We start from the raw sequence: 8,057 nt of genomic DNA, 5'->3' as shown, positions 1-8,057 counted from the left end.
AGGCAAGCAATACAGTGCGCTTTGCGAGAGAGGTGCCACATCGAAGTTGCATTTGGTATTTGAAAATCAAACCACCCTTTTGATACATAAATTTGGTCCACATGCAAGTGTGTTCGTGTTCTGACCCTCTCCCGCATCATTTTTCGCCAAATTTATGAACATTAGATAAGTCGGATGACGCAACATACATGGTTCACTCGAACTAATGGGGTGCCACACCGGTGCACATGTCACACACACATCCGCACAGTACATTGGGCTCCACAAGGCCCCCCCCCTCTCAAAAATATCTGCCCGCCTCGAGGGTTTTTCTGTTTCATAACACGGTTGTTATCTCTGGACCATGTGCGATGTTTCTTGTTCCCAATCCCGCCTGCATCCCTAGAAAATATCTGCCCGCCTCGAGGGTTTTTCTGTTTCATATCACACGGTTGTTATCTTTGGACCGTGTGCGATGCACTATCATCAAAATTTTCAATATCCGAGCATTTCAATCCCGCGTTTGACTCCCGCGTAGTATAATTTTTAGTACCCGCGTCATTTCCTCAAACACCCCACGCCCCCCTCCACACACACACACACACACACCAAAACCTCCTCGGGCGTGCACGCGTGCACACACACACACACACACACCCTCCCTGGCTTGAAACCCTAGCAAGGTCCCTGCTGCCGCTGCCGCCGCAAGGCCTCCATTGTCAACATCTGCCGGTTTGCCCATGCAGCTTACCCACCGATCTCCATACCCAGGCCGCCCTGAGTTTCTTAGATGACGCCTGCCAAACCACCCCTTTCCCACAGATCCCCATCCCCACCCCCCACTCCAGAGCATCGCAACCTAAGCCTGGCTACGCCTCCCGTGGAGCTCGAGGAGCGACTGGCCCAAAAGAGGTGTATAGCGGTCTCTTCGCCCGACGTCGCCGAGGAAGCCGATGACCATTACTGGCGGCAAGCACTCAAGCAGCGGGCTAGAGTATGTGGGCATGTCTCATCCGCCGGATACGACATCGAGGTCATCGACATCGACGACCTGAGGCGGGCTATGTCACAGGTTAAGTGGCCCACACCCAACCCCGCAGGTTCAACCGCCGTTGATCTCATCCATGGCCCTGCTGTTGATCTCCTCTCGCTCGCTGTCAACAATTTGCCATTCTACATCATCGTGAGCCCCTTTTGTCATTTCTGAAGGACACGTTCTATGACGCTAGCTTGGAGCCACAGCTTCCAAGTTAGACCTCATCGACGGCGACCATGAGGAGGGCACCCTCTCCGGCTCTTCCAAGGGGAAAGAGCCCATCTGCTCTTCCAAGGGGAAAGCGCCCATCTGCGACATCAGGGAGGGCACCCTACAACCATGCTCTTCCAAGGGGAAGGAGCCCATCTGCGACAACATGGAGCGCATCCCTGGTCCGTGCTCTTCCCATGGGAACGAGGCCATCTGTGAAAAGTGAGGAAACCCATGATTTGTTTTGCCATGCCTCTTCACAGGGGGAAACCCATGATTTGTTTTGTCGAGTCCCTTTTGTAGTGTAGTGAGAATACGTCCAGTTTTAATTGCTATATCTGGTTGTTTGCAGTATGCCTTGTTTATTTCAGTTGTTCACAATGTGATGCTCTATATGTGCAATTATTTACTGTGCAATACATTTCATCAATCCAGTTTTAAACATACCGATAGGAATGCATATATTTGCTTGCTGTTAAGCCTGTTATAGCTAGCATATGCCTCTTCTAAAGTTTTTTGATTGTTCGGTTGTTTGTAGTTAGCATATGTCTAGTTTTAAATGCTATCTTTGGTTGTTCATAGTATGCCTTGTTTATTCCAGTTATTCACAACATGATGTTCTATATGTGCAAGTATGAACTGTTGTGCTTAACATGCTTCTCGATGTACCCACACAGGACAATTTTGGGAACAACTGTTGTTTTCCATCAAGGTTAGTTTCATCCCATGGCTTATATTTGCTCACTGTTCAGGATATCGGTAGCTGGTACCATATAGGCCGGCGGCTGATAAGGGACTAACCGGTGAATCGGACTTTTAACTGAATATATCTGCAACCTATTTATCGTTAGGTTAACTAGGGCCATATGTAATATATCTGAGGCTACATAGCAACATGCATTGTACTTAATGTCTAAATATGCAATCCTAGGCTACATAGCAACAAGGAAGAGTGTTACATTAATGTTCTAATGATGTCTAGATATACGTAGAAGAGCCGCAGCAACACCAACAATAGCACAACCCTATTTGGATACTCAACTTAGCTAGAGGTTAGAGTTAGTTTCTAGCTCATTACTAACCCTGAACTAACTCCATCCAAAGAGTTGTTTGGATGGCAGGGTTAGATTGACAATAAATGCACTAGGAGAACTAGCTCCAATTAGCACCTCTTGGGTCGGATAGTTTTTTTGGTGGGTTATAGATGCAACTAGCTCAAACTAGCCCTCGTGTTTAGATATACTTTAGGGCTATTTGAGCCCGAACAGCTCAAACTAACTGTAACCCCTGGGTACAACAGCAGTTAATCAGCCGATAATTTGTAAGAATGCACCAAACTCCTTCCGGCCCATAATATAAGATGTTAATTCATCTAATATGTGAGTATATTGGATGTTATAAGATACTCCCTCCATTCCTAAATATTTGTCTTTTTAGAGATTTCAAATGGACTAGCACATACAGATGTATATAGACATATTATAAAAGAGTGTTTGCTACATCATTGTGCAATTGTTGTTTAGCTTCTAATATTAACTTGGTGCTTTTAGGTACATAAGTCATTGGTAAAGCTCCGCGCTTCGACCCTTTCTGCGTATGGGGCAATGAGATATCGATGAACCAGCATCAAGTGAGGAAGCTGATAAAGATTGTTAGTAAAATGGGTCCAAAGATGGCAATTAAACTATTTGTTTACACTTTATCCAAGACAACAACAAACTGCAGGATGGTAAGTAAGAACTCCGCAGTCTTCTTTTTACTGCCCATAATGAGTTGTGTTAGATGACAATGTCTGAATCTTTTTCCTTTGCAGTGGTGGCCAAAGCAGTTTACTCAAGATTACCTCTCAAACTACATGATTGATGGGCATGCAAAGGTTAAAGTATTTCTACCAGAACACGATGATTATCTAGATGTTTTCATGAAGACCGTGAAGGATGGGCGGTCGGCCATCACAAGGGGTTGGACTAGAGTCGTGTGTGCCTTTTGCATGGAGGAGGGCACAATATGGGCATTCCACTTCACCTTGTTCAGCAACCAGAATATATTTCGCCTCTTTCTTTACCGTCTTTAATAGTACAAGTATAAAACTGTGGTTCATCATTCTTTATTTGGTTCTTATGTAATTCTTGAACATATGTACCTATGAATCGAATAATGCATTGGTTGTTTGAACCTAATGGATATGAATAAAGCTGTAGCATACATTCAGATTCAAATCCATATCCGGTATAATTTGGAAAAGCAACAATTAAATTAGGGTGAAATTACGATCTCCAGGTTGTTACGGCACACATAGTTGGTAAAACACAAACGTTTGCGATATGCACCATAATCTGAGACGGTTCACAGAGAGGAAACGTGTGCAAGCATGCACACAGTTGCCATTTGCAAACCGTGTGCGATGTCAGACAATATCACAAACGGTGCGGGCAAACTAAACGTTTGTGTTAGTTGCCTTATCGTACACGATTCGCAACCATGAACTATTTCTGATGAAGTATGCATCATAAACGTTGCACCACATGATAGCGTGTGCGATAGTTATCGTGTACGACGATGTTACGATGGTCCGACGTTTCGTAATCCTGTCCGACACTCATACGACAATTAGCTAATCTTCTTAACGGTGAACCGTTTGCGATGGGCCGCACATCATACACATTCTATAATAGTGAGCCATTTGTGATGGGCCGCACATCGTAAACATAGCACCACAGAATACCGACTATGATGGCAATGCGAGCAGAAACGAGTAGTAGTACTGTAGGGGCCCAATCCCTGACGGTTTCTGGGTCGTGTGGGAAGGACCCCCTATCGCCCACACTCATTTGGCGATGGTTCCAAATGTCGTCGTGGAAACGGGTTAAAAACCGTTTGTTAGGACCAATGGGCACCAGTGCTTGTTACTATGGAAAACAATCCTTTGAGGGGTTTGTTCGGGGTATCTTCACCTCGTCCAGAATCACAATTAGCTACCCCTCAACCTAATGTACCTACTGAAAATATTGAATATGAAATTCCTTCGGGTATGATAGAACTACTGCTAGCTAATCCTTATGCATGAGATGGAACCGAACATCCTGATATGCACATGATATATGTGGAACAAATTTGTGGATTGTTTAAGCTTGCAGGTTTACCCAGGGATGAAGTGATGGAAAAGGTTTTCCCTTTATCTTTGAAGGGAAAAGCATTGGCATGGTATAGGATATGTGATGATATTGGATCATGGAAGGAGTTCCACCAAAAAATTTATCCTATGCATCTAGTTCATCGTGATCCCGAATTATCGGAATTATATATTTTTTGGCCACGTGAAGGAGAAAGTGTCGCTCTAGCTTGGGGGAGGCTTAAGTCAATGTTATATTCATGCCCCAATCATGAGCTCTCAAGAGAAATTATTATCCAGAATTTTTATGCTCGGCTTTCTCGTAATGATCAAACCATGCTTGATACTTCTTGTGCTAGTTCATTAGTGAAGAAGACTATTGAATTCCGGCGGGATCTTTTGGAAAGAATTAAACGCAGCTCTGAAGATTGGGAACTCGATGAAGGTAAAGAGTCAGGTATTAAACTTAAGTATGATTGTGTTAAATATTTTGTGGATAATTATGCTTTTCAAAAGTTTAGCACTAAATATGGACTTGCCTCTGAGATAGTAGCCTCTTTTGTGAATCATTTGCTACTCATGTTGAACTCCCTAAGGAGAAGTGGTTTAAATATCACCCACCTATTAAAGAAGAAATTAAAGAACCAGTACCAGTTAAAGAAGAAACTATACTTTATAATGTTGATCCAGTTGTTCCTTCTGCTTATATTGAGAAACCACCTTTCCCTGTTAGGATTAAGGAGCATGCTAAAGTCTCAATTGTGGTCAACAAAAGCTATATTAGAACACCTAAACCTGATGAACAAATTAAAGTTGAACCTAGTATTGCTATGGTTAAAGATCTCCTAGAAGAAGATATGGATGGGCATGTTATTTACTTCTGTGAAGAAGCTGCTAGAATTGCTAAACCTGATAAAAGAGATAAACATAGACCTGTTGTTGGCATGCACATTATTTCATTTAAAATAGGAGATCACTGTTATCATGGTTTATGTGACATGGGTGCTAGTGTGAGTGCTATTCCTTACACTTTATATGAAGAAATTATGAAAGACATAGCACCTACCGAGATGGAAGAAATAGATGTTACTATTAAACTTGCTAATAGAGATACAATATCACCAGTTGGGATTATTAGATATGTTGAAGTATTGTGTGGGAAAAATAAAATACCCTACTTATTTTCTTGTTCTTGGTTCCCCAAAAGATGACTTTTGTCCCATTGTATTTGGTAGACCTTTCTTGAATACAGTTAATGCTAATATAGATTGTGAGAAATAAACTGTTGGTGTTAGCTTTGGTTATGAGTCTCATGAGTTTAATTTTTCCAAGTTTAGTACAAATCATCATGAAAAAGAATTGCCTAGTAAGGATGAATTAATTGGTCTTGCTTCTATTGATGTACCACCTACGGATCCTTTAGAACAATATTTGCTAGACCATGAGAATGATTTTCATATGCATGAAAGAAATGAAATAGATAAAGTTTTCTTTGAAAAACATCATCTTCTTAAACACAATGTGCCTATTGAAACTCTAGGAGGTCCTCCTCCACCCAAAGGTGCTCCCATGTTTGAATTAAAACAATTGCCAGACACTTTGAAATATGCTTATCTTGATGAAAAGAAGGTATATCATGTTATTATTAGTGCTAACCTTTCAGAACATGAAGAAGAAAGATTATTGAAAGGTCTAAGGAAGCACCAGGCTGCTATTGGATATACTCTTGATGATTTAAAGGGCATTAGTCCCACTCTATGTCAACACAAAATTAATATGGAACCTGATGCTAAACCCATTGTTGACCACCAATGTCGGTTGAATCCAAAAATGAAGGAAGTGGTAAGAACAGAAATCTTAAAACTTCAGGAAGTAGGTATAATCTATCCTATAGCTGATAGTAGATGGGCAAGTCCTGTTCATTGTGTCCCTAAGAAAGGAGGTATTACTGTTGTTCCTAATGATAAAAATGAAATTATTCCATAAATAATTGTTACAGGCTATAGAATGGTAATTGACTACAGAAAATTAAACAAAGCAACTAGAAAAGATCATTATCCTTTGGCTTTTATTGATCAAATGCTTGAAAGATTATCTAAGCACACACACTTTTGGTTCCTAGATGGATACTATGGCTTTTCACAAATACTTGTTTCTCAACCTGATCAAGAAAAGAATACTTTTACTTGTCCCTTTGGAACTTATGCTTATAGACGTATGCCTTTTGGTTTATGTAATGCACCTGCTACCTTTCAAAGATGTATGGCTGCTATATTCTCTGACTTTTGTGAAAAGATTGTTGAGGTTTTCATGGGTGACTTTTCTTTTTATGGGAAGTCTTTTGATGATTGTTTAAGCAATCTTGAGCGAGTTTTGCAGAGATGTGAGAAAAAAATTGTCTTGAATTGGGAGAATTGCCACTTTATGGTTAATGAAGGTATTGTCTTGGGTATAAAATTTCTGAAAGAGGTATTGAAGTGGACCAAGTTAAGGTTGATGCAATTGATAAAATGCAATGTCCTAAGGACATCAAAGGTATTCATAGTTTCCTTGGTCATGCTGGTTTCTATAGGAGATTTATCAAAGACTTTTCTAAAATTTCTAGGCCTCTTACTAATCTTTTGCAAAAGGATATTCCTTTTTTTGATGATGATTGTCTTGAAGCCTTTGAAACACTCAAGAAAGCCTTAATATCTGCACCTATTGTTTAACCACCTGATTGGAACTTGCCTTTTGAAATTATGTGTGATGCTATTGATTATTCTGTTGGTGCTGTTCTAGGACAAAGAGTTGATAAGAAACTTAATGTTATTCATTATGCTAGTAAAACTCTAGATAGTGCTCAAAAAATTATACTACTACTAAAAAAGAATTCTTAGCAGTGGTGTTTGCTTGTGATAAATTTAGACCTTATATTGTTGATTCCAAAGCATTGTTAGGGATATCGCTTATCGGGAACTTATCGATCGTCCTACGATAAGGGGTAAATCGGCCAGTTTATCAGCATATTGGCCGATTTATCGCCATATCGGTTGATTTATCGGCCGATTTATCTTATCGGTCAAACCACGATAAGTGATAAATTGGCGGATTTATCGGAATATCGGAAGATATCTTGAACAGTGTTCCAAAGTAACTGTTCACACAGACCATGCTGCTATTAAATGTCTTATGGAAAAGGAAGATGCTAAACCTAGACTTATTCATTGGGTTCTCTTGTTACAAGAATTTAATTTACATATCATTGATAGAAAAGGAGTTGAGAACCCCGTAGCTGATAATTTGTCTAGGCTTGAAAATGTGCTTGATGACCCACTACCTATTGATGATAGTTTTCCTGATGAGCAGTTAGCTGCAATAAATGTTGCTAATAGTACTCCTTGGTATGCTGATTATGATAATTACATTGTTGCTAAATACTTACCCCTAGCTTTACTTACCAGCAAAAGAAAAATTCTTCTATGATTTAAGACATTACTTTTGGGATGACCCACATCTTTATAAAGAAGGAGTAGATGGTATTATTAGACGTTGTGTACCCGAGCATGAACAGGGACAAATCCTACGGAAATGTCACTTCGAGGCTTATGGAGGGAATCATGCTGGAGATAGAACTGCTCACAAGGTATTGCAATCTGGATTTTATTGGCCTACTCTCTTCAAGGATGCCCGTAAGTTTGTCTCTTCTTGTGATGAATGTCAAAGAATAGGTAATATCGG

This window comes from Triticum dicoccoides, chromosome 7A (assembly GCF_002162155.2).
Source record: "Triticum dicoccoides isolate Atlit2015 ecotype Zavitan chromosome 7A, WEW_v2.0, whole genome shotgun sequence".
Taxonomy (NCBI): Eukaryota; Viridiplantae; Streptophyta; class Magnoliopsida; order Poales; family Poaceae; genus Triticum; species Triticum dicoccoides.
This window is presented reverse-complemented; position numbering follows the sequence as displayed.